Source organism: Cygnus olor, chromosome 4 (assembly GCF_009769625.2).
Source record: "Cygnus olor isolate bCygOlo1 chromosome 4, bCygOlo1.pri.v2, whole genome shotgun sequence".
NCBI classification, from domain to species: domain Eukaryota; kingdom Metazoa; phylum Chordata; class Aves; order Anseriformes; family Anatidae; genus Cygnus; species Cygnus olor.
This window is the reverse complement of record NC_049172.1, coordinates 48,545,422-48,572,494: the sequence shown is the minus strand read 5'-3', so window position 1 is coordinate 48,572,494 and position 27,073 is coordinate 48,545,422. Positions and strand designations below refer to the sequence as shown.

The 27,073-nt window shown below is 38.4% G+C and overlaps 1 protein-coding gene across 5 annotated transcripts in view; it reads left to right on the top strand.

Moving 5' to 3' along the window:
- The window catches only part of TRMT9B (tRNA methyltransferase 9B (putative)), a 117,768-nt gene that overhangs the window by 58,265 nt on the left and 32,430 nt on the right, over window positions 1–27,073 (top strand). For all 5 annotated transcript variants that reach the window (XM_040555252.1, XM_040555251.1, XM_040555253.1 and 2 more), the window contains one exon: window positions 25,428–25,588. The gene's annotated coding sequence lies outside the window, so the exon portion shown is untranslated. The remainder of the gene's footprint in view (window positions 1–25,427; window positions 25,589–27,073) is intronic.

The window sequence follows — 27,073 nt, the reverse complement described above, 5'->3', positions numbered from 1 at the left end:
TTTCACTGTGCATCTCTGAGAAAAGTCTGTCTGTCTTCACTAAAACACCCTAAAACACCTTCATTAAAACTACCTAATGGTAGTTGAGGACAGCAATGAGATCCCCCCTAACCTTCTCTTCTTGAAGCTGAACAAGCACTGCTCTCTCTGCCTCTCCCTGTACATCAAGCACTGCTGCCTGTACCTATTTTGGCTGGGCCTGTTGCCAGCATTGCCAATGTCTTAACAACCAGGGATCCCCACTTGGGTGCATTACTTCAGGTGCTATCTCACAAGTGACAAATAGCAGAGGATAATTAGTTCCCTCACTTGTTGGCTACACTATTAAGGCGTAGTTATTTTATTACCGTTTATTGCTACAAGGGCACACTGCTCATTTCGATTCAACTTCTTGTCCACCAGGATCCCAAGTCTTTTACTGCAGAGCTGCTTTCCAGCCAGCTGACCTCCAGGCTGTACTACCGCATGAGATATTCCTCTCCAGGTGAGGAACTTCCCATTTTTCATTGTTCAGCTCCACGAGGTCCTGCCAGGCCATTTCTTCAGCCTGTCAAGATCCCTCTAAATAGCAGCCATAACTTTCAGCGTATTGACTGCTCTCCTCGCTTTCTCTTTCCAAACTGCTTCTTTTCTTTTTTTTTCTCTTTTTTCTTTTTTTTTTCCTCCTTTGCCCATTTTCTACATTTTTGGAGAGGATGAGACATTAGCAACAGAGGGTCATTCAGTGCCAGTTGGCCATTGTGTCAGGGAACAGTCAAAGGTACTTCTAATTGACTGGTATAGACATATCCCCCAGTTGTGCAGTGAAGGAGAAGTAGACCTAGATAGTGCTCAGCGCTGCAATGCCAAACTGTAATTTAACTCTGAAAAAGCACATACATGTGGTGTTGCACGTCACCTTCTATCCTCGGAGCTACAATAGCTGAGGCTGTGCTCCATGTTGGGTATTGGGCTGTGGGCAAGCCTATAAGCTTCCAAGCCCCAGGAAGATGGCTCTTGTACTGTATTTACAGTTGTCATTGATGCCATGGAAAATAAGAGAGCATTACTTTGTGTGGCTGTGGTGACTGAAGCCTCCTTCCAGGGAAAACTGGATTGGGAGTGGGTCTTCTTGATGATCTTGGCGTATTTAGGCATATGAATTGGCCTGAAGGCTCTGATGTTTAAGACCCCAGACAAGATGTACCAGATGGTATACTGCTTCACACAGCTCCACAGTGATGATCCTGGCAGTGCATTTACTGACACAAAGCTGTTTCTGCCATGGATTCAGGTGAGTGGTATAAAAAGGTTTCAAGACATCAATCTGACCCACTTCTGGGACAGGGCAGATATGTAAAAGTGAGTGTGCTGCAGCACAAGATATACTGCCACCTCATCACTCAGGACTATGCGATTGGCCGTGTGCATTCGGATATTAATGGCCCAGCAGTGGTTATTCCTCAGCTGGAGAATGATAATGGACCCACCAGTGAGTGCTGGCGATTAGGCCTCACAAGCACTACACCATGGCTTTGGCCTGTACTATGCTGGAGCTGGAGCCTGCCATAAGAGGCTTGACAGTCCAGCCACCAGAGCATCCTCCAGAGCCCTGCAGAGGCACCACCACACCACCACCAGCCCAGATAAAGGAGCCTCATGTTCACACAGAAAATTAATAATGCAGTGAGATCACCACATATTATGTTATTAATATAAACTTGTAAAGTATAAAATATTGTTATTGCAGTAATTATTATCACATAATCATAGCTGACATGCGTAAACAAACAGCATATTAATTATTTTAAGTTTATAAAATCTTTTAAATCTTATTATTTTTAAATCAAAACATTGCAGGTTTGCTAATCAGGGATAAGTGCAAGTTTCTGTCTTACTCCAATGAGGAAAAACATCTCAAAAAATAATTTAGAAATGACACTACACTCCTCGGAGAATTACTTATTCATTAACCAATAATAAGAACTGCATTTCATCTTCTGAGTGCCTAAAAAAGTGAAAGTGGTGTTTGCATAATATAGGAACTGGAAATCTATTGTGGAAATCTATTTGTAGTTTTGCAGCCACCGGTAGCAGTTACGTACTGCATTTGGTATACAGAAAATACTATAGATTCATAGATCTGTTGAGGAATGCAATTGATCGTATCATTCCTCTTACAGACAAGAAGTGAGCTGACCAAAGTGAAAATAACCTTACAAATAGTAATAATAATGAAAAAACACCTTAAAGCCTGGATTAGTTCAATGATCTTATTTGTCACATCAGTCCGAGAACAATTGTTCTGGTATAGAGATTTGGGCAATGTGAGGGGACCTTACATTTGCATTGATAGAAAGAAAAAGGAATATGGATCCAGCTGGCATTTGTGGATTAATTTGTTAATTTATAATTGTGTAATATTAAGGTTCTAATTCAGCCAAATACTCAAACGTTTTACTTTTTGCTAATGTCAAATAGCAGTCACTTTGGGTTCATTTCACTGTTATGCATATAAATATCTTCAAAGTGTGCTCTTTATGTTTTGATGAAAATATTTTTAATGAACTGATTTTTCTGCTGTCATGCATTAGACAGAAGGACGGAATAGCATTGTGCCAAAGCAAAAATATGATTGAGCAGTTAATCTTTTTTAATCAAATTGAAGAATACCAAATAAACCAATATCACATAGGACAAAAAGAAAAAAAAAAAAAGAAAAAGAACAACAACAACAACAGCAAAAAAAACAACAGCAAGCTTTTTTACAAATGTTTCTGTTTTAATGAATGGTAGACTCTAGAGGAGTCTAGAGGAGCAGATGTTAATATTTTGCAGCTGTTTAATGTACCAGTAATAATTTGTAAACACTAGGTTATACCTTTCTTTCATCAACACTCATGAAGCATCTCTCATTTTTTAGCTTATACATTCTTCAGAAGAGGATGTGTTTGGTCCGTGCCTAGCACAAAAGGGCTCTTGATCTTAATTAGGCCCTTTGGCTTTTATGGCAATCTGATTTATTAGGGAACAATAGCCTACAAGGCTGTTAGGAATATCAGCACGGACATTTAAAAATGTCATTGATGTCAGTTAATGTTCAGTATGGAAGACTATTATTAGTATGAAGTTAGAAACAAAAGTAGCAAGATGATATTAAGCTTATAAAATGCACTTTGCTTTGGTAGGCAAAGATTTGAATAATATCAAATTACAGTCTGGATTGTCCTGATAATATATTTGTTAGCAACTTAGTAGAAGAGTGTGTGTGTCTAATGTCACTTCTGTTTATCCTTTTCATCACCAGTGACCTGCAAACTCCAAACATATAATCCTTTAGGGCATTCACATTTCAGAATGAAATAATTCTTGATGTATGGAGTCACAGTGATCTTCCTGAGATTTTTCAGCATTCTTTCACTGTCATAGTGGTAAAATTTCTTCTGGGGTTGAGAACGGTAATAATCTGCCTGGTAGTTATTATTAAAAGCAGAAAGCAAACTTTTGTACTTACTACCCCCTCTTCCAGTTTAGAGATTTAATGTGTCACTTTATAAAAATCATTTTCACTATAAAGTACATAATCACAATTCTTCTATGAAGAACTCTATGCTCAGGATGGTCAGGGTGATACATGTAGCAGGAAACTGAACAATGATACTGCTTATGCTTTGTTAGCATCTTCTCTATCACATACTTTCTTCTTTTGTGTCCAGAGTAAAGTGGAAGGAAATAAAATATTTTTGCAGTTGCTAGATTGCTAATCAGGACTGACCTACATAGGTTGTGTAAGGTCCCCCATGAGCTCCCTGCTTGTTTACTACAGCTATTGCCCAGCATTCAGCTTTCAGCCAAGGATGGAGTCAACTGACCTAAGAAATTTTGATAGCAAGTATAGTCAGGGTTGTTGTCATCTACTCTCCACTCTTTAAGGCTGCATCTAGTGTTTTAGAAACTATTATTAAGACAAAGGCAAAATGTTGTCCTTCCACTGATGTGAGCAGCCAAATGCAGTGCTGTTAGGGTCTCATCCTGTGTGCTTTGTTTCTTGTTCTTTAGTAACAGGAAATCTCTAAGATCATTGGCACTGCAGCAGAAAATTCAATTTGAGATGGGCAGCACGGCACTCATAAAGATCACAAAAAGGAAGCAGCTATATATTAATTAAAGGCTAATGATAATATGTAAGCAATAATGGTAAAAAGATTGTTTTTAAATAACAGTTAATCAAATATTTTTTGTTTATGCCTATGTCGTGCTGCATCCTTACTTGTCACACACAAGCTGTTGATTCTAAAACTGTGTCCCTTTTTTAAGGTCTTATCTACATTGAAATACTCTCAATATTGTTTAAATTACTCCAGTGGAGCTATACAATGCTGTTTGTTAACTCAGGCTAAAAGATTACCTTACATAAAAATTTGCAAATCCTCCAACAACCTTCCCACCATTTTTCCTGATGGACAAAAAAGATCTCATATTGCTGACTTAACTTGCCAGGTAAGATACTTGAACATAACAGTGCAAAACACCATGGGACGTGCCATAGGACAGAAATACTGAACCTACAATTATTTGTGCAAGACCTTAAAACAGGAAATCTGTTAACAGACTAGGCATATCCTAGGACTCAGGTGAAGGCATGCTCTGCAGTGTTGACATAACCACTATTCAAATCAGGGTAAACACATTTGGCTGAATTTCCTTATAGTTGGAGGAGGAGTTTCTTTCATCTGCTTTTTTAGTGATCTTGATTTTGTGTCTCCTGGTGTGCTGTCCTTAATCCTTTTTTTTTTTTCTTCTCCAATTTTCTTTCCAAGTTTTACTCACATCTCTTCTCCCTCAAATCTGCCCTGAAATACACTTGTCCAGGGATCAGTTCTTTTTGGGAGAACTCTGAGTGCTCTTTTTCAATAACTAATATTGTGTTTCATTTTGAAAACGTTCTTTTCTTCCTTTTTTTTTTCCCCAGCCTTTGACTATTCTCTTTTGTAAGGTGACATTGTATCGTTGTAAGAGAATATGGTGTAAATATATTGTACTACATACAATAAGTGAGAAAGATCAGTTAATTGGCTGCACTTGTAGGTGAAGTGACAACACATCATTGTGCAGCCCTCTTTTCCTCCCCTCTGGCCTCTCTTTTACTTTCAAAAGTGTGTGATTGTGCCCCATGCCAGCATAAACACTATTCTGTGATAGGTGTAGCTTGTAAAGGTAGTGTACCTATTCAATAGGAAGTACTTCCATACTTAGACCTCTTCAGTGACAGCAAGCCAATACAATGAAGACTTAAATTTATGGCTAGGCATCCGCTTCCTGGTTTTAAAGCAGCACTGGGTTGTGCCATGTGGATCTCAGTACTTGATTTATTTGAACTAGCTTAATGAGGAATGCCCTGTGAAGGATAATTCCATATGTCTTGTCCTTGTTTTGTTAAATGCATCACCCAGGGGCATATTCAGAAGTCATGTAAATTTGATGATAAGGAATTTGATTTTTTTTTTTCCTTAGTGCTCCAGATAAAACAGCTGTGAACATAAAGATGTTATTTCTAATGCAGGAAATACAGAGGAATTTTGATCCTTGTAATAAACTAACATAAAAGGAATAAAATTTTGCTTAACTAGAGGTTTAGGTAGAATTCGTAACTGCAGGATCTGTATATCTGTTTAACATTGAAGGCTGTCTTGAAAATGGAAGATCTTCTTATAATGACTTTCAACATAGTAAATGAGTTGTTTCTTGCTAAAATCAGAGCCCAACACCAATGGTATTAGCCTAGCACACACCTCAGCACAGCAGGCTAGCTTGGATGTTGTAGTGCTCACATACTCATGTGTTGTGTTCCCGTTGGAACAATAGTAACTCTGAGAGTAAGTAACTTAAAGTGTTAACTCTGAGAATAAATCACTAAAAGTGCTATTTCATGCAGTCATTTTTTCAGTGTACTCCAAGGTAATCTACACGGAAGAGTTACAACAGAAAGGTAAACTAAGCTGTGAAGGTTAACTTCCCAAGCAGATTGAGATTTGGGACAGCTAAAACATAGCCTAAAACACTTCCCATCTTTTCCCCATTGTGGAATTCATCCAGTGAGTTTTCTGATCTAATTAGCTTCCACAAGACTTGTTCTTTAACATCAAATTTAAGAAAAGTGAAAGAGGGGATTATTAATTATATTATTTCAAGTAGTTCTAACCATTAGAAGTATTGATGTCATATCCTCAAATTTAATTCATAATAATTTGGCATGCTTTTCAGAATGTTGTCAGTATGTCACCAAGATTTATTTACCATTGTTTACAAACTCGTTTATATCCTGAGAGATAAGCATAGTCCTTTCAAGGTGTTGTTTGAGACATCACATTAATATGATTAATGATAAAAGAGCTAATTAATTTTATGCATATTAGGGACATTGTAATTGTTGCCATCTCTTACATAAATTTATGTCAACATGATGGTTACACAGGCGGTTGTAGCAGGAAAGAGAAATGAGCTCTGTCCAAACTACTAGAGCTCATCTGAGCAATTAGATTAAAAAACAATGTATTCTTGCAGGTTCAGCTTTTCTTTTCATTCACGAGGAGAAGCAAAAGAGAAGACGCTTTAAGAGCAATGCTTTGTGTCTGAAGGATACCAGTGACATCCCGGCTTTTGCTAAGATCATTTAGGGGGATTACATGAGATATTTCCAGTGGAGCATTCAGTGGAGACCTATCATTAGTCATTGACTTTTTGACTCTGAAACAGTAACTGCCAGGTGAATGCAATATTTCAGCTTACACAGAATGGTCCGAGTGTGGAATGATGAGACTAAATGCCAGGATCTCCTGAACACATACTTTTCTCAGCTGGGTGTTGAAAGGAACAATTAATACGTGATACTTGCCTGGAAGAGGAAAAAATGCCTTGTGTGCCAAGTCTGATGTTTCCCATGATTGGAATGTTCTTGTTAAATACATTCCTTTAGCACGTCTTATTTTGGCTTTAAGAAGTTAATGTCTTTCTCCTGCCTGTATACTTAGAAAAAAAAGATGGTGCTCCATTACTTGAAGAGTGATATCGGATGATAGCGTCTATAGATCAAGTCTAGTGAGTTCTTTTGAGGCTGTGTAGCAAGAATCAAGGTCACAGAAACACCGAATTGCATCATTGGTTAACACTGACAATTTTTATGGCACAAAATGACAGTGCTGTTCAAGACTAATAGAGTCCCTTACAGGAGAGAAATAAAGAGAAGAAAAATAGTATATTTTTCAAATGCCTAAAACAAATGCACCGAAGTCCCTAGAAACTGCCTTTTTTGTCAGCAGAGTTTCCACCAACTGCCAATGTGTCTAATGAATGATTTTCTATTATGCACACCAAAGACTGTGCTCCAGAGGTGTCCTTTTAATATTTATACAAAAATGAGTTCATTGTTTCCAAGGCAATTTCCTCTAAATCTCTGTTCAGTCTTCAGGGCCATGCCCTGTAGAATGCTTGGAAAACCTAGCAGCAAGTCTAAGTTCTCAGTGCCAGGAATCCTTTCTTGGGGAAAATCTGTCCTGCTTTAGGGAAAGATATAGTGCTCTCTTTTAGGGTATAAAATGAGAAGAAAAAACAAACAAACAAACAAAAAAACACCAGATGTTGTAGGAATACAGAAAAAGTTCATTAAAATTTCTCAGGATAGAGAGAAACAATTTATTTTCTCAGAATTGAATTTGAGAGGTGATATATTTATCTGTGAAGAGAAACAAACGATTCTGGATGAGGAAATTGAGATGTGAACTGAATTGGCAATTATTCCATGTCTGCTCAAGAATAAATAAATAAATAATGTATAAACATGCAACTAAAAAACTCCCTCCTGATTTGGGGCCGGTACTATGCTGCTCTCCAAAAGCTAAAAGAATAACTGTTGTGGGAAGAGCACCAAGAAAGAAAGGACTGGCAAGTAGCCAGCTAACACATGTAGCATTTGTAATGTTTGTGATGAAAGACTAAAACTATCTTGTGGGCATTAATCCTAAAGCAGCTGTTACCTTGACAACTGCAGGTAATGGAAGGTTGTAGTATTCATCTCTCCAAATTCACTTTTAACTACTAATAAAAATTAGAACATCTTGTCTTTTAAATGGCTTAATGTAGCTTCCCAAAGATTTGCTCTTCAAGTGATTAATCTGTTTCTGTGAGTGACAGTTTTGCAAATACACTTGAATTTGGGACACCTGACACATAACAAGCTTGTAGGTTTCTCTCTATGTTATGGACACATTCTGGCCATGCCTGCCTGGTCAGGTGTTTCATGGAATCTCCCGTACTGCATGGCAGTAATGTTACATGGCCATGCTGCCTGGGGTCCCGCTGGTAGAAGGCAACCTCAGCTAGCAGTGCAGTATTTGACAACGGCATAGTCATGCGAACAATGCACCAAAAAGGATGTCACGTTTTAAATTGCTCCTGTCTTGTACTCAGCAGTGGCTATTTCAGTAACCTTTTTTACTGGCTGTTGTAGGTCAGCATAGTCTGGCAGGTGAGCTGTTGCCTTTCCCTCAGAGGAGACAGGGAATAGCCATTTTGGCATTTCGTGCTACCCTAAAAACTGGCTGCTTCCTCCCGTTCCTGCTGATCACCCAGCCTGTGCAGGTTTCTGGCACTACTTGTGCAGGTGTGCAGCCTAACACGGACTTGGATAACACCTTCATGCACTGTGAAAGAAGTCCCCAAATTGTAATTTGGGCCATGCCAATTGAGTAAATGTTTGTGCCTTACAAATGTTCTTGGTTGTTCTTAATAATGACAGGGCTTAAGTAAATATAATAGTAGAAGCTGATCGTTGAAGTAGTCTTCAATGCTCCATGTTGGCTTCCTGGGGAATTCAAGGTTAGCTATAATTTCCTACTGACATTGCAAATTAATATTTTCAGATATGTGGAAGTTTATAGTCAGTATATAGGCCCCTGAAAATGAACTGGACTTTCAAAGATCCTTAGGATTTCCATGTGTTTTTTCAGTTCATTTGTTTACTGCAAAAGCAAAGGAAGCTTGGCAATAGACATTGGTTTTTGATAACGAACTCATAAAGGGAAGTTATACAAATAACCTTCCAGGCCTTTTAGTAGATTTTCCTTTATGGAAAATATTTGTTAAATCATATATTTATTTCTATCACAATCTAATATATATTCTGATGTTTATCTTTTGTAGCAGAGGCGTTATGTTTTCATCAGATGTACATCCAGTTACTTAGCAATAGAATTCAATGTTTTCCATATTAATAGCATTGTTGGAAAGTGAGAACAGTCCTTTGACAGAGCTATTAAGGCAGCCCTGGAAGCTGCTGCTATTTTTATATATGAGAGATAAACAGAGAAAAGTTTAATATTGATACTGAGAATTTTATTCTGATCCGTAGCACCTTATCTCTGGCTGCTGTGATATCTGGCATAGCCTCAGGGTATGAGCTCTATAGAGCTGTTCTCAGAAAATTATGCAACCACTTGCTCAGTTCCGGTAATTCTGGCTTTTGTCCAGGATATATTAGCTTCTTAGGTTTTGTTGTATTTTGTGTGTGTATGTGCGTGTATATTTAAATTTTTGTTGTAGAAAAGCTTTGGCAGTTCCCCTCTTTTTACCAACGTGAGAAAATATTCAGGGTGTAGGCCTGTGAGATTGTTAAAAAGCTCAAGTCTAATTCTTGGCAATGAAATGAAATTGTATAACTAAACACTACTGACATATTCACCAGTTTGCTTTGTTCCTCTAAGACTTTGTACAGCAGCAGAAAGGCTCTGATATCCTTTGTATATTTAATACCACAGCCGTTAATAGTTAGAAGAACACAATGCAGGCGGGTAGAGGGGGGGTATCCAAAATGACCAACCAAAAATCCAGCAGTGTTTCAGGATGACCCTCAGAAGAATCAGCAGGGAAGCTGCTTCTCTCTGCCCTCCTCCTTCACTCAAGGGAGCATCTGCCTGCCACTCAGCAACTTTTACCTGGTCTTCCAGGTCTACTAGCGATCTGATTTGCTTTCTTTCCAGTAGACAGGAGATTCTGACTAGATGGGTGATGCCAGCATCTGTGGGGAGGAATAGAGAACCTGCATATATGCTGAATGTCAGCTTGAAGGCAAGTAGGACAGAAAACAGCAAGCTTTATCCTGTGTCATAGCAGGTGCTGACAAGGTTAATGCAGTTGAGTTACACACAGTTATACACAATTAGTGATATTACATCACATCTTTAGATACAGAGCAACAGGGGTAAGATCTCTTCCTCTGCATTACAATCCAGTAGAATCTGTGTAACGCTTTTAACAATTTCTTTTATAAGCAAAAGAATTGGGGAAGTAGTTACAGTATTCCCACTGGCCTTAATTCAAGATGGAAATAAAGAGAATTAGCATCACCTACTCTGTCAGGTCACTGCAGAAGGCTCTTTGGCACTCTAGCGAGAGCAGTTTGGTTGCCAGGAGACGATAAGTTAATTTTGGAAGGTAATGCCCTCTGAGCAAGTAACGCCATCGTTCTAGATCAGAGCAAAATCTAATGCTCTGTAGTCACAAGCTTGCCTTCTAAAAGGATTTACCCCTCTATCTTACTGGGAATAAGCAAAGTGTGCTGCTGAATTGTCTATTGCTAGCAAAATAAAATACTGAACAGTAAAATCTTAGGGCATTGTTAAATACTCAGCATAAAATTAATGCTCCAGCAGGCTCATTGAGGTTAGGCCATCTGTTAACTATGCAGGTACATATGTCAAAAGACAGATTGCCAAAACTATGTCCCATGACCTTAAAATAAGAGGGAGACCAACAAAATGTTACAAGGACAAATTCAAGGCAAGTCTTCAACTATGTGTGTAGCATTAATTTCACAATATGGGACATGGTAGCTAAAAGCTTTTGGGACACTAAATATTTACTGGTGCTGTTAAAATAACAGGCACATGGACTGCAATGGTCAACACATGATCAGCTCTGATGTTGAATGTTTTTGACTTATGTTTAAAAATTGCATAGAAAACATTTTGTAGGATGTATGTACTTCTTAGTTTGTCTGTAGACAAATTCTGTACCTTCTTACACGTTTTTAAGTATGAGTGGGAAAATTACATGATTTTATGATAGTCCTGAAAAGGAACAAAGTTGTTTGCCTGTGTGCATGTATTTCTTTTCCTTAATCACCTCTTATTACATTCTGTGCTATGATATGCAAAGTGGTAATAGAGGGAGATCTAGAGAAGATATAAGTGATCACTTTTTTATAAGTACAGTTCTTTTCATCTGAAAGTTCACTGTAGACAGGAAGTACTCTTATGCAGATTTTACAGATGGGGAAACTGAAGCACAGACCAATTACCATGAGTTGACAAGTTACCTATCTCACAAGTGGCCTACTAATACAGCTCCCCTCCAGAATATCAATCCAGTGTTTCTACTGGCATTTTCTCCAGATGCTGGTGCATATATCAAATCCGAGATGTGGAAGGTTTTCTGAAGTAAAAAGCCTCACCACTTTCATGAGATGTAGAGAAGGGGAAGGATGAGGTTCAGTCCCTCCTTGCTCTGCTCTTTTGAGCTATGCAATGTAGGAGAAGGAGACAGAAGAAGGAAAGAGCACGAGGATAATGGGAGAAAAGAGTGGCAGGAAAAAAAACAGGCAAAACAAAGATAAATAGAAACAGGAGAAGGTTTTAAAAGGTAGAGAGGAAGAGACTATGAATTTTGGGGGGTATTGGAACAAGCAAAAATTATCTTTGAAATGGAACTGTAAGTCCAAAAACATTCCTTTTCTTGATTACCTGCAAGCGTTGCAGGAGAACAGAGACTAACTTCCTCCTCCTGCTTATCTGCACTCCATTTTTTTCCATTTTATATATTGATGCTCTTAGCAAAAAACAATACCTTGTATTTCAACCTTACTTTTAGGTTACCCCATTTTCTTAAAGTTTGCTAAAAGCCTAAGGCAACAAAATCTAAACCACAGTCTCCTTTTCATGTTATTCCTGCTTTTCTACAATGTGACAAAGCTGCATATTTAAAAATACCTCTCAGAATATGTCTCTTCACCCAGCTCCTTCACCCAGCTTTGTTAGTCTGCCCTGATACAATTTTTGTTCAAAATAAAATGGTTTGGGATTTCATTGGCAGTCTATAATTTCATACAATTTCATACTGTCTTTTCAGTCTGAAATGTGGGACAGAAATGGATCCATTGTTACTTGTAAATCAAAACATTATCAGCTGTGACAAGTTCATAAAGCAGTAGAAAAGCCTGAAATAAAATCCATAAGACTAAAAATCCTCTTATCTATCTATTTATCTCTTTATTTATTTATTTAAATTCCAGCTATTGCTATGCTCTTCCAGTGGGAAATCTTGTAGAGTTTCTAGGGAAAACAAAACAAAACAAAACACACAAAACACACACACACACAGAAAAGAGTAGAATCAATAAGACAATTCGGCAGAAAATAGTGACCTTGGAGGTCACTGGACTAAATGGGAGTAAATTGAAAAAGTATTTTCATGACATAAAACCCAAAATGTAGTAGTAATTGTGGTAGTGATCATCTACAAATAGGAGTTTTCAGGTTGTCTGACTAAAGCCTAATAACATTGAATAGGAAAATGCGGGAAGGATGAGAGAAACAGTGATGGCTGAAGAAGTCCTAGTGTGCAGATCAGTGGAAACAGAGCATCCTGCATCAGCTACTATCTAAAGACCATCAAAGGAGATGGTCTTCTAGGAAGAAAATCTCCTCCTCAAAAGCCATGCAAAGTGAACAATTGCCTAAAACAGACTATGGGACTTGCTGTGGGATGTAGGGGCAGAGAATGTATGGGTGACATGAAACATACGTTTTATGGCAATTGTAGGAATGTGTGAAACATCCTTGGGGTTGTTTAGGGTAAAGATTGAACGCGTGGGAAGGGAGTGCTCAAGGTGGGCTGCAGAGGAACAAATGTAGTAAATGGGAGGGAAAATGACATCTAATGGGACAGTCAAGTGGGCAGGTGCTCCGTAGGCATGTCTGACTGAGCCCTGGACTTGACCACGTCAGTCTGACCTAACTTCTCATCGATCTTATTGTGAACTGTCTCCTGTATGTGTGCACTCTCTGTCCTGAGCCTGCGCACACACACTAGGGAGCTGCATGCTGGACCAGCCAGCAAGTAGGAGCAGGGGTCTGACTGCCAGCTGCTGGGGTGGCACCAGGACCAGCAGCTGGGGGAGACTGGGATCTGGGCCTCAGGAGATGCAGTCTGAGTGCCTCCAGCAGCAACCTCACATCTGGTGGGCTGGGATAGGAGACATGCCCTGCATCACGAAGCTTACTGGCTTCAGCTGCCTCTAGCAGCAACCACTACTGAATTGTTTTTGTTCCTACTGTGTTTCCTTAAGGGTAATAGACCACTCAATATTATCATCAATGATACGCAAATCAATACTCATGAAACTAGCAGATATCACAATAATTAGTGTAAAACAGTCTTAATTATTTTCTCAAGAGGGCTATTCAAGAAAAATAAACATTTAATGCAACAAAACGCAAGATCATATAACTAGGCACAAACAGTACTGACCTTCTCTAGACCATGACAGCATGAAAAATAGTAACACTTAAAAAGATGTAGTAGAAAAGCAATACAATGAATACTTCAATTCTGATGCTGTGGAAAAAAGACTACTAGTAGTTTTGGAGTAGTAAACTAGTGAGTAGGAGTAGAAAGGTGATATGACTTCTGTGTGTGACATTTGTTACTTCCCACAAAGGAAAGAGGGATTTGAATTCTATGTAATGAGTCTTAGTCATGAACGCTTCTTCCTGAAGAGTATTCATACTGGAGCACTTACATCCAGCCTTTCTTCTACCTACTTAATGTTGCTGAGTTATGTTAATCTTAATATCCCGTTGCATCTGATCTACTGCACATACATTATTTTGTTTCTTTGCCACACATTTTTGCACATTTTCAAGTAGGTAAAGTCAACAAGTCTACCTGACAGGTAAAGCAATTGTAAACTGATAACAGAATTACAGTGTTTACACAGGGAAAAAGTAGTGAGGCCCCAGGGAAGAACTGCCAAAATTATTTGAAAATTAGAGAAAATGTCTTATAATAGAGTAATTAAAGAACTTAAGGTAACTGAAAGGTGACTTGATTATGGCACATAACTGCCAGGAAAATATCATCAGGTAGTAATACACTCTCCCAATCTAAAAAAATAGCATCACAAAAGCCATGATCTATGAATGCAAACTAAGCAAAGCTGTAATCAGATGTACAATCACATTTCTACTAGTGGTTGGTGATAAACTGTTGGAACAAACTGGATGCTTCATGAAGTATGAGACTTGTGAAACATGAGTAACTGGTCTTCTAGAAAAGTAGAGACAGAATTATTTAGGTTGTGATTTATACAAAGGCAAGATCAGATTACTCCTTGTGGTGTCTTAAGACTATGTCCAAAAAGATTTCTAAGGGTGTTTTAAAGGTGAACTACTTAGGAAAGCTGATAGAAGCTAAGCTTACATGAATCTCCAACAAGAGTTGATGACGGACTTAAAGGTAACTTACAAAGGATTTTGTTTTGAAATAGAGCTTGTCTCTTTTTTCTTTTTTTTTGGGTGGAGGGAGCTTTTAATTTGAGAATAGGGAATCACATGATAAGTGGTGTTACAAATTGTGCTCTGTATGAAACAATCCAATCCTAGGTTTCTGGTACAGTCTCTTGGCTAGCGCAGCTATCATCAACTCTCACATTTGAACAGAAGCCCAGGACTTGTGATACTATAACAAAATACTCGTGATGTTCTGATGTTAAAGGGATATTAGCTAAACCTCTTCTTTCAGTTTTTCAGCTCTTTCCTTTCGACTCTTGTATCTCCATTATTTCTCCAACAGTTATGGACAAACCCAGCTGTCCGTGCCGTCCACAGAAAGCCAGTTTCTGAACCTCAAGTGCTGTAGATTTGCATTGCAGATGCAGTTTGCTTCTGCCAGATAACGACCCTTCCGAGCTAAAATACTTTTCAATCCTTACTTATATTTGATACAATTTCCACTACTGTTATTCAAAACATGTTTAGAAATATTGTTGATCTCAGTGTAAGGGTTGTGCAGTCTGAGAGAATTTTACCAAAATGTATATTATTCTAATATACATTCTAATATACATTCTGTATATTAATCTATTTTAGAGAAATGTTGTAAACCTGACAAGTGTCAGGAAAGCCTCCAAATTCCAATCTGGTCATGGAACCATTAGTTTTATGCCAGCCAAGGACCTACGGTAGGGTAGGACTGAGTGATCCCTCAGTTTAAATTGGCATTTGTCACCAACGCTTGCGGTGTCCGGAAACATTCTGTTCATTAAATTTCTCCTTGGAAGTCTGCTGAAAGTGAGCTCATTTGTTAAGCTGTTCACAAAATCAAACATTATTCTGGGTTCTACTTGATGATTTTTGTATTTACAGGTATCATCAATATTATCACACATGAAAATTACAAACTTTCAGAGAAGCCTTGAGGATTCAAGGATTTATGATGATTGTCAAAGATTCTTAGGTACATCAATGAAAATAACTGAATCATTTTGCTAGTAAAGGAGCTGAAGACAATTAACTTTCTGTCAGCTGCAGTACAGAGAAACTGCTGTGCACTGGGTGTCTCTTGATAGTTTATGTTATGGAATTCAGGGGCTTTTAAAGTGACAGCAGCTCAGCAATGTTTATTCATCTACAGTTCAGAACATGCATCTGTGTAAATTGTATTGGGTATTATGGCAAAGGAAAAATACCTGTGGATCAGACATAGAGACTTTTTCCCTCAGAAGGTAAATTCTTAATTAACCTCACAGATGGAATAGAAGCAGTGGAAGGTCTGACTCTAGCCCACTGGTCTCAGTGCAGCTCCTTCTGCTTTACAGTGGGATAGGTAGAGATTCAGGTGCTGTACGCGCAGGAGCAATTCAAAGGAATCGAGACATTAGGCTTCATTTCTTCTCAGTACTGGGGCCTAAGGGAACCGTGTGAGTATAACGAGAAGAAAGACCCTAGATAATTCTGAGGTGCTTGGATATCTCCATTCCAGAAGGTTTATTTGTTTTATTAAAGTAGATACAATATGTAATTTAGTTGATAATAGCGGCACTGAGCCCTGAAATTAAGCAGCAGGGCTAAGGGAGGGCTTTGAGGCAAAACATTTTTCACGCTTGTAAGTAGACATCAGAAACACCCTCTTCCTTTGAAATCTTTTAAGGATTGCCATCTAAAAGTGAATTTTATATAATTGACTAGAATATTGGGTATTTTCAAAGCTCATGTGGGAGAATTGCAGTAATGTAAGAACCAGTAACTTTAGATTCTTGTATTTATAATTATTGTACAAGAATCACCTTTTCCCCTGAGCAGGCCGCAGTAATCATGATGCACCCTTTAGAAATAAATCAAAAGGTTTCTTAGTGAATATCACCTGCAGTAGTAGGTCTAATGATTCATTTTCACAATATTCTTACTGTCTTCTTGTAATATCATTTCTATTTTCCAGAACAGTGAAGATAAGTCATGGAGGAATGGTCCTCTAATCATGTGAACAACCACTCACACAGCTGCTTAACAAGGATTTTAGCAGGAGATGCTTATTCACTGTGACGTCTCACTCAATAAACAGGGATTCTGCAAAATGCACACGCATGAAAATCTTCATGCACATGGGTTGCTTCACTTGAACAGTGACTGTTATTCAACAGTTAGAGAGCCAAGATCACGACTGAAACTTTTTATTTCTTTAAAGTTGGTAGATTTTTCCTCAGGGTGGGTAGTGGTGACTTCAGGGATTTTGAACAGAGAGTACATCTAAACTTTCAAATTTAATTCTACTCCTTAATACCTCCAAGTACAAAAGCAGCAAAGTATCTGTCGATCTATTTTGACTTTGGAATACAGTGTTTTTCTCTTTTCTCTGAGTGTGACCTTGTGTCCATACAGTAGGACTGCAATACATTTATCAGGAGCGTAGAGTGATGTCTCAGAGAAGCAGTGGAAAGGAATTTGATGCTTCCTACCCACTTCTTGAATGAAGGCGTTCTGAAACCTACTATAGTGTTTCGTTTCAATCTGTGAGTTCCCTCCCTTTGACTGGGAGGATTTTCTTGGATCAGTGGGAGGAAACACAGTACTGTGTGACATACACATTTCTGAGAGAGTTCGTGAGAGCCTACTATCTGTGTGTGAATGTATCTAGACACAAGCTGAAATGGGACCTGAATCCCATAAGGTAGCCTGAGGCCTTTTTTTTTTTTTTTTTTAAAATCTATACATCAGAAACATGACAGTGACAGTAGGGAGTTGGGATGACATGATGCATTATAACTGACTGTTATTCATTGGCAGATTGGCTTGCTGTGTATCCGTGCAAGCACTTAAGCTGAGATAATTATCACAGGAATACAGCTGTTCTGCTTCGAGGTACAGCTCATCTGGAGCAGAGCAGTTGCTTTCAGCTGGAGCAGAGCCTGAGCTGTGAGGTACAGCTGGATGCTAGCTGGCCTCCATGCTAGTCAAACATCTTCTCAAAGCCAGGTATACGGGAGGTGCAGCACAGAGACACAAAGACGTTTTTGAATGAGCTCAGCTTGGCTCCAGTTGAGACCCTGTTGCCCCTGGGTTTCTTTACATTTTTAGAGACTGGAAAAAGTGCAGGTAAGGGACAGGTGAGCACTGAGGCCTTAATACACAGCTGTTATATGTTTCCTTGCTGCTTGTCTTGAGCATTGCCAAATTTTCTTCAGGACTTTCACTAAACCTCTAGGGTATGTTATTAAAAAAAACAAAAACAAAACAAAAAAAAAACTGATAATAACCTGTTAGTAACTCCCAGCCAAATTCCAAAGGGAGAGAACCATAGGATTTCTTAAAATCAAAATAGTGCACAGAGAACAGGATGAAATATTGTAAAAAGCCTTTTGAATACTATAAAGAACTTTCAGATATAATCCACAGCCAAACTGGCATCTTTCCTGCTATGACATATTTTCATAAAAGAATTGAATTGTAGTCTTCATTGCTAGCAAGATTCCAACAGATCATCAGTTGCCAGGAAACAGGAATGTATAGATCATACCTGAGGTAAGGTATAGATATTGAGACCTAGCTCCTCATTACCTCCTGTATTTATAGCTTTCTTTACCTCATCATTCTCTGAGTTTCAGAGGATTTGGGGGTACAGCCTGTTGAGACCCTTCCCCTCAGTTTCAGAAACAGTTGCTGTATTTATTTAGTAATTGAAGAATTATATCGATAAGAATTCATTCATGAAGAATTATATCAAGAAATTTTGGGTGTCCCTAAATAAGGCCATCCTGCTCGATGCTGGTATGCAAAGACATGAATATTGCAATTAAAATCTTCCTCATTGCTTCACTCCTGTGAAAATATAGGCTATCAAGGAAAATTAGTCAGATTAGGAATTCTAACTGCTTTGGTTGAGACAAGGCAAGAAAAATATGGCTTGAATGGCAGATGATGAATAAGTTATGATTTTCTCTTCTGTTTAAGGAAAAATAAAACATTACTCCCATTAGCCTGTCAGTTCCAGGTTAGTCTCATAGAAAGGTTCAAGGACTTCCATTCTTCTGCAGTTAATTACTATTTATGTTCAAATCTGTTGGAAATTAAGAAAAAAACTAAAAAGCAAAAGGATTTATCAGGAATGTCAGTTTCTGCTCAGAGCAGCTTCATCACAGTTGTTAGCATTAGATTACTCTCTTGCATGCCAAATCAATCAGGAAAGCTTGAACAAAAATTCAAAATGATTTTGAAAAGATTTTTCATTTGAATTAGCCAGCAAGATTCTTTAAATAGCAAACCCCACACTACGGTTTTTCTGAACTTCTTTTCATGGAACCCAATTATATTAGATTTAAATAGGCTTCATAAAATAGGTTTCTACTTTTTGAAGTACTACCAGACCAGTCAGAAACAGACAATATAATTAGCATTTCTTATTCCCTGGACGCTTAGTAAGGCTGTTACTAACTTTGATAACATCATGGAGAATGACTCAGGTACAATGTTAGATAATTTTCCATTGTAATTATATGCATAATTTCTAGCATAAAATAAGGTAAATAATTAATGCTTCCTATTTGATTTTAAATATTTTAATATTATTAACCCTTTCAAATACTGTTACAGAAATTACAAAAATTAGACTAAATTGTAGGACTCAAATGGCTGGATATCAATTGTAAAAAGGTGTATCTTTATCTAAGAAGCTCTAGTCAACTTTAAGGAAGGGGAATTTTATGTAACAGGGCAAGACAAGAAATTTAGACTAATCCGCTGGCAGAGAGTGGTGTGAAATCAAGACAATGTCAAATCAAGGCAATGTCCCTTAACAAATTGACTGGCTAAGAATACAGAGGGGTTGCTTCCTTGAGACAGATGTAAATGTCACAGTGCTCAGCATTGAAAGTCCCACTCTTTCAGACATTCATCTGTCTGATGGCATTAATAGTCCAGCCTCTGCCAAAGCTCATACATATGGTGAGATTTAAGCACATGAGAATGGCATTTGTAGAAGATAGCACACATTAATTGTCTTCAGCTAGCCACTGGAAGATTTGAATTATGGGTTGTGTGGTTTCAGAAAAAGATTCTACCTTTCCCCAGGAGTTAGTTCTCCAAATATGAACTATTTGGTACTTTATCTGCATGCAACTCCTGGAAAAGCTTAATTCCTTTAAAAAAATCAGAAATTTGGGGATTCAATAAAACTGATTTTCAGTGCTCTTCCTGGCCCAGGGAGCTGTAAAGAAAACGTCGTGGATGTCTGTAGAGCCTTCTGAGACTCAACACAAAGTTACCTAAATGAGGATTTAAGTGAGCTAACTCAAGTGTTGCATGTGGTATACCTCTAAATGTGGATCTCTTTGGTAAGTCAGTTAAGACCCCTGTATTGAAATTCCACTCAAGACGGTGAGCAAAGAGGTTAGATACTGATGTCAGAGCCATTATGGACTTGCAAATATATCAACAGGCAGGCAAGGCAAAAACAAATGACTTGGATCCCAACGGCAGTGACCGTTCCTGAAAATGCAGCTTTGTGCATTTGGGGTAGGAGGCAGAGGCTGAAAAAGCATCCTGAGACTGTAGAACAAAAGGTTATTCCTCGGAAACCACGAGAAGGAGGGGAAGTTAGAACAGTCAGAGCCTAAAACCAGGCATTTTTATCTACAACTGCAACTGAAATTTCTTCTGTTTCCAGAAATGTTTCTGAAAACTCCTAAAGAAGTGTGGGAACTTGCTAAAAGTTGAGAAAACTCACACACTTTTCTTGTTTTTCACTGATGCCTTTATATTTAATGAACATAGCTGTCTGTGTTGAAATTGCTCTTGCATTTTCAGATAGCTTTATAGGTGGCATCTTTCTCATTAAACTGCTTTGAACAAATGACCAAAGAATGTGATATTTCTCCAGATACCTCTTCTTCATAAACAGAAAAATCTGTTGGTCACATTTGTTCCATTCCAAAAAAAGAATGGGGTAAACTTGCTACACAAACAGTAATGACAGCAAAGACTGTCAGGTCAGGCAGAAGCATCCTTCTTATGGACTAGAAAAATAACCTCCTCTGTCTAGCCGTTATGGTTGTTAGATCTTATTTCAGATGGTCCTTGATAAGAAGTATATATGTACTGCCATAAGTTTTTCTTAAAGAACAGAGCCAGCTCTTCTGGATCTTTAAGGAGGCATATTTTACAAAGGAATATATTTTATTTTATCTTAAGGTTCTAAAAGGATTTCTGTTGATCTGAGGGATGAATCAGTCAGAGATAACAGAGTGCCTTCATGTGTTACTATAAATGGTTTATGAACCTCAGGTTTTCATGGCACATTAAAAATTCATATGAACATTAAATTTAAAATGTAAGTATCTGAACTAGCTAAAAACACTTCTTAAAGCTTGTAAACAGGCAGATATATATCTCTATACCCAGCAAGGGAGACTTGGAACTTGTGTCCAGATCATCAGGTTTAATATATAGTCAACTTGGAGTCTAAATATGGTCCTTGGATAAATACCTTGATCTCTCCTTTTAATCATCCAAAGACAGAACATGCCAGCAATTTATGTTCACTCTCAAATAGCTTGCTTTTGCCCAACTTACTTACACTAAATTTCTTCAGGCAGGTTTGGACTGGTAGCCAGTAACAAGTTACGTCAACTAGAAAGCACTACTCAATATTAGTGGTAGTGAAATTGGACTTTGCATTTCCTCTTTGCTATCTTCCAGGTTTTGAAAGAAGTATCACACAGTTGTCTTGCCCTTGATCATCTCTTTTAGTCAAATAACATTATTTTGGTGGGGCTATATTCCTCTTACCTGACCAGGCTGCTGAGTGTTATGCACGTGCTCCAGTTTAGTCCGGTAAATTAGCCTTTTAGCAGACAGCATTAGGCAATCCTGGAAGGCAAGTCATCCCAACTCTTTTAGAACGGAACTAACTGCCTTGTGGAGCTGTCTGTCTGTCTCTTTATCTCGTTTCTGTCTATAAGACAACCATAAGTAGCTTTAGGTACCGAGTGAAGAGAGACGAATCCATGAGAGATATCTTTTTTTTTTTTTTTCACTGAGAAATAGAATGAGAATTTATAAAGCTCTTCTTTTGTATATTAACAAAATGTTGGTAATTAAACTGCTAGGGAAAAAATCTGCTAGTGTTCTCTTAAAATTTAAATAAATTAAAGTTATTGACATAGAACTAGACAGAGGGCTCCATTCATCGTTTAAAACTTCTATCAAGATGGCAAATCAAATATCTTTAGATATGTGCTTATTGGATTTAGTTTGCTGAAGCCACTTCTCTGAAGTTCCTGGAATGAGAAGGCTAATAAACTGAAATTCTTTGATGTTGCCAAAAGGAACAGCTCTTTAAGCATTAGCCTTGAGAATTTGTGTGGGATGGAATAAAAGACAAAGGGTTATATTTTCTTCATTGTATTTAAATTTGGAATTCTACGGAGAGAGTCTTCCAATAAAGAGATGTTACAGTTTTGAAAAGCTGAGAGAAAGAAAAATGAAAATATTTACAAACAAGGCTTTCTTACAAAAGAGAGAGAAAGCAGTAATTGATATATGTGTAATATAAATGTATATGTTTCAAATGCTCTCTGACAGACTTTGTACAAAATGTCGAATATTCAAAGATTTTTAAATTATTTGTTTACCTGATTCCAGGTGGTAAGGAGTTGCTCCTTGTTGCAGAATTTAGCATGATCATCACAAGTATGTGCATAGGTAGAAAGGAATGCACCCAGTTCTGTAATATAATTTTATACTTCATGGCTTGTCCTTGGCTGCCTGCTGATTTAAGGCATCCTCTGCTGTGAAGGTACAACTTGTGTAAGAAGATGCAGACAGATGGCGGTGTCAGATATTGTGCCTTGGAGAAGGTGCTGTGGGTGTTGCAGGACTGGTAGTTCTCCTCCTAGCTGATGAACTTGTGCTTTTCCTCTGTCGTCTTCCTCTCCATGGAGCCCTGTTATCTCTGGCAGGAGGCTCGGTTAGATATGAGCACTTTCACTTACTTTTCCTTTATGGAAGCAAGGGTAATCAGTGAAGCAACACAACAGTGGCATATTACTGGCCAAACAGTGACCGGGTGGATAAAACTTCCCGGCAGCTGAAATCAAAATTTGCTGGCTGTATCTCCCATTATGAAGATGTTATAAAGGCTACAGTGTTGATTAGAAGGGCATCTTCATGAGTGAAAATCTCGTCCCTATCTCTCCTTATCTTTCATATCCTACAAAATTGGCAGTCTTGATCTGAGAATGGCACTGCTCTCTGGCAATCAGTAATCGCCTATCAGGATAGTGGTCACTAAGAGCAGAAAATGTTGCATGAAGAATATGCCCACCATCCTCGAACAAGCATTTGTGTTTCAGACCAATAATATTCTCCCTGAGTGAAGCAATTACTTTCAAAACTTGCTACATCTTCTACTCAGAGCCCTGAAAATCCTCAGAAGTAAAACAGAAAACAGAAAACTCCTGGGGCTTGGAGGTATAGTGAAGAAACCTGTTTCCATTTCCTTGTGAATATTCATCTCAGAAATAAGCTGCCTTCATTCAGACCAACCTGTCAGTCATTTTTGATCATAGGATGATCCTATGATCTTAACAACTAGTCTCCTGAAAGGTTCATTTGCATGCTCTTCCTCCACAGGAGACCCACTTTATTGCAAGACTCCTGAATAAGGTCACCCATGCTCATGGAAAGGCTTTAGAGTCTTTAGGATATGTTTAAGAGGGGTGACACACCAAACTTTCCAGTCGTAGTGTTGAATCCAGCTGCTACATCAAGTGGACAATTGGGCTGGGGTGTCCACTAAACTCGTCTCCAGCATCAGTTATGAGATCGGGGTGCAAGGGCACAACAAAATAGGCAAGGCAGAATCATGGGATTTTGACAGATGCTATACCCCTCCTACTAATCATGTGCTTCAGAAGTGGTTCAGATGCTTAGATGATGAGTACAGGTTGAGAATCTGTTTAGAACAGGAAAACAGTGAAATGAACAAGCAAGGCACGTATAAAAAACAAAAACATTTTATTTCCAACAATACCAAACAGAAACTAGGCAAAATATCATGTCTCTGGGAGAAGAGCACTGATAATTTCTGATGAATGTTTCCACTATTATAAATGAACAAAGGCTTTAAAGCAAACTGTGCAGTAATACAAGTGAACTAATAATGCTGCAGTAGAGATGGCTACAATTGTGTTAAAACCCAACAAAAAACACGCTTCCACAAGTATTTAAATTTATATGTATATATATATATATGTTCAGTATATGTAGTATACTGAACAAAGCAAGTCAAGTTTCTAGTTGGGTGTAAGCATGTATTAAGGCAGTGAAAAAATCTCAATGGGCACCTTACATTAGTAGCATGTGCAAACTTGGGGATGAAGTCTGTTCTTGCAATTCTTACCCTGAATCAACAACAACAACAAAAAAAAAACAAAACACTTTTTTTTTTTTCTGGAAAGGATAGGGCTCATAAATCTAAGCATTCCTATATTTTGTCATCTGATCTATTTTCTGAACTCTACCTGAATGAGCCTGAGTAGATCTCATATTCACTAAAGAGATCTTAGACACTCAACTGAGGATAGTAAGGCTCAGTCCAGTGGTCTAAGTTTAGTGGTCTAACTTTAATGCCATTTGTGATGACCTTGTGGATCCTGCCAGGCACCCACAGGCTGCTGCTGTACAGTTCCTGCATTGTATTTTCCAGGCTTGTGGGGATATTTCAGGTACACAGGTCCCACTGTGTAGCCACCTACACAGAGATTTCTTAATCTGTGAGGAAATACTTGTAGTGCAATTCGTGTAACTAAACATATCGCCAAACAGATGGCTTAGCATCATCAATATGTCTGATTTAGGGGGAACTGTATAATTGTCCAAGTGTAAGAGCAGGGATGTGCTTATCAGGTTCTAAAAGACTTCACTGTGGGTGCAGAACTAGTGCACAGCCACACGGCAGGTATGACTGCCAGTAGTTAAACTGGTAGAAGCAAACCAAACATTTTTTGTGTAAGCATATACAGAGGAGGTAAATGTTGCATTCCACTAGTAAGACAGTGATGAAATAGCTGTGAGGACAGTGAATGATACATGATCATAATGGTACACAAACAGAAACACACTTTCTATCTGTAGAAAAAAGGAAACTGGAATATTCTTCTTGCTATGCTGTTCTTTTATGCACAAAGCAATGTCTTTAATCCACCTCCATTTTCTCCACCTGGTTTTCAACTAACTCATTGCTTTCCATAAGTGAGCAGCTTTCAGAGCTTTTCACCTCTCTTTAAGGCCATTAGCAATTGCCTCAGTAGTATCTGCTGCATCTGGAAAGAAAATTCTATTTTATAACAAGACTTACACGGCTTTAGTTTGTGTGGGGTGGGCATGCCTAAGCTCAAACTGAATCAGAGAAGTTACTGCTACTGGCAACAGGGCATAGGAATCTTTTTGAGTAAATGGGACCTAGCTCTACATCTACACTGGCAATGAAGAAAATAAATAAAATCAGGGACCTGGGCTCAACTACTATGCTCCAATTGTACAAACTGTTTAGCTGTTAGCATACTTTCTGCAATATTTTGGTGGATACTGGTTAGGATTTCATAGAATCATCATAGGATCATTAGGGTTGGAATGTAGCATAGCAGATCACAGTCCTCTAACTTCTGTCCCTCCTGGTTACAGATCAGTCATTTCCCTTCAGATCTTTCTCACAATTCCTGTCAAAATACAGAGGTGCTAACCTAAAGCGTCCTAGTGCCCAAGAAAAATATTTTAGACATTGGTTTGGTTCGAAGATTTTTGGGGGACTACATTTTAACCACATCTTTCTTTTCCTCATGCCAGGTGCCTTTCTTGTCAATGGTCATTCTCTCCAGGCCTAGGAGCTCCAAGTGAGATCCACAGAGAATCATGTTAACTTCCTGTCCTGTCCGGTGGCATTGAGTGTGACAACATTTTCCTTCCAAAAGAGACATCTGAAAGTCTTTAGAAAGTGAGCTGTATGGGTAAGTCTAAAATGGCTGACAATTTGAAAGTCTGTTAAAATTCTATTATGCATTTTTGGGTATCTTGCTGGTATTATGAACTAATAGAGACACAGGAAAGTGAACTTACAACTTTAGTAAAATAAGGAAGGTAAATTTTCAAGGTCCCTATCTAGAATATAGACTGGGGTGTGTTATCATGGTGCTTACACATGGAATATACACACATGAAGTTAACACAATACTTCTTTCCTAGCTGTCATGCAGTTTGGACAGAAGGGTCTAACTGGGGTGTGTTGTGTATATTTTCTGCTTCTTGATGATCAGAAGGAATTCAGTGAGACTAACCCCCCTACCACCACTGAAATACATTGATGGATGGGAAAATAGAGCCTAATGCTCTGGGCTGAGATGAGCATTTTGGTTTCTTTGTTCCTGACAGTGATAGGATGTGGGTATGTATGGGAAGGATAGGAGTCCCAGCGAGTAAGAAAAAAGAAAGAGGGCTCAACACTTCCAGGAAAGTAGTTCTGCTGGGAGCTCAGGGCAGCAGAAGTAGCTAAGGTGTCTGTCATATTTGTAGTACTTCTGGTAGAGAGTTCAGTAGTGAAAGACAGTATTTAAGGCCCAGCATATTATGAACACTGAAAAAGATGCACATGGTCTTTGTGTAATGGATCTTGGTGTACTGTGAACATTGGGATGCTGTGAAGATGACATCTTTCAGTAGCGTCCACTGTGTAGCTGCATGTTGCTACTACCAGCATGACATATTTGCTCTGGCTCTTCGTGGTGCATGATCCATTGCATGGAGGGACTGATGGGTTGTGCGCTCATTCCTTGTTCTAAGAACACTTGAAACTTTTGCACAGCTACAGATATTTGTAATGCTTTCATTAAGGTCTTCCCATTTCAGCATGTAAGCAGTGCCATAATCATGGGAGGAAAGCAGTACTTCCAGAAGTCTCTGCATAAGCATCAGTTCTGGGTTCTGGATGATACCTGGCTAGGCAGGCACAAACTGTTGCGGGCACTCCTCAACTCCAAAATTACATGAACCCAAGACAAATACTGTATGTCATCTCTGCTGGCAATAGATGTGCAGCTCTAGACAACTAAATCGAGCCCTAAATGACTGTGGAACTGCACTGGAGATCAGGTCTGTTGTTATTGTAGACTTAAAATGACCAGTTTCAAAAGATAGATGGAGCACAATACAGTCAGCAATATCTACTGAGTGCACAGTGTAATCCTGCTAGAGTTAATTATGGTGTCTCCTTAAAACCTCAGTGATTTTAATATGTATTGGCTAAAATAATTCTGTAGAACAATTTCCAAATCCATCATGGATGAACTAGCATTTGTTAGTCATATGTGATATTTTCTTGAGGAGGATAAAATCTTCTGCTTTTCAAAACAATAGAATTATTCTTGAGTGCTTGTAAAAAAGCTATTTGCTTTTTGCAAACAGAATTTTCTTAAAATTAGCCCAGACAGAAGGTCTGT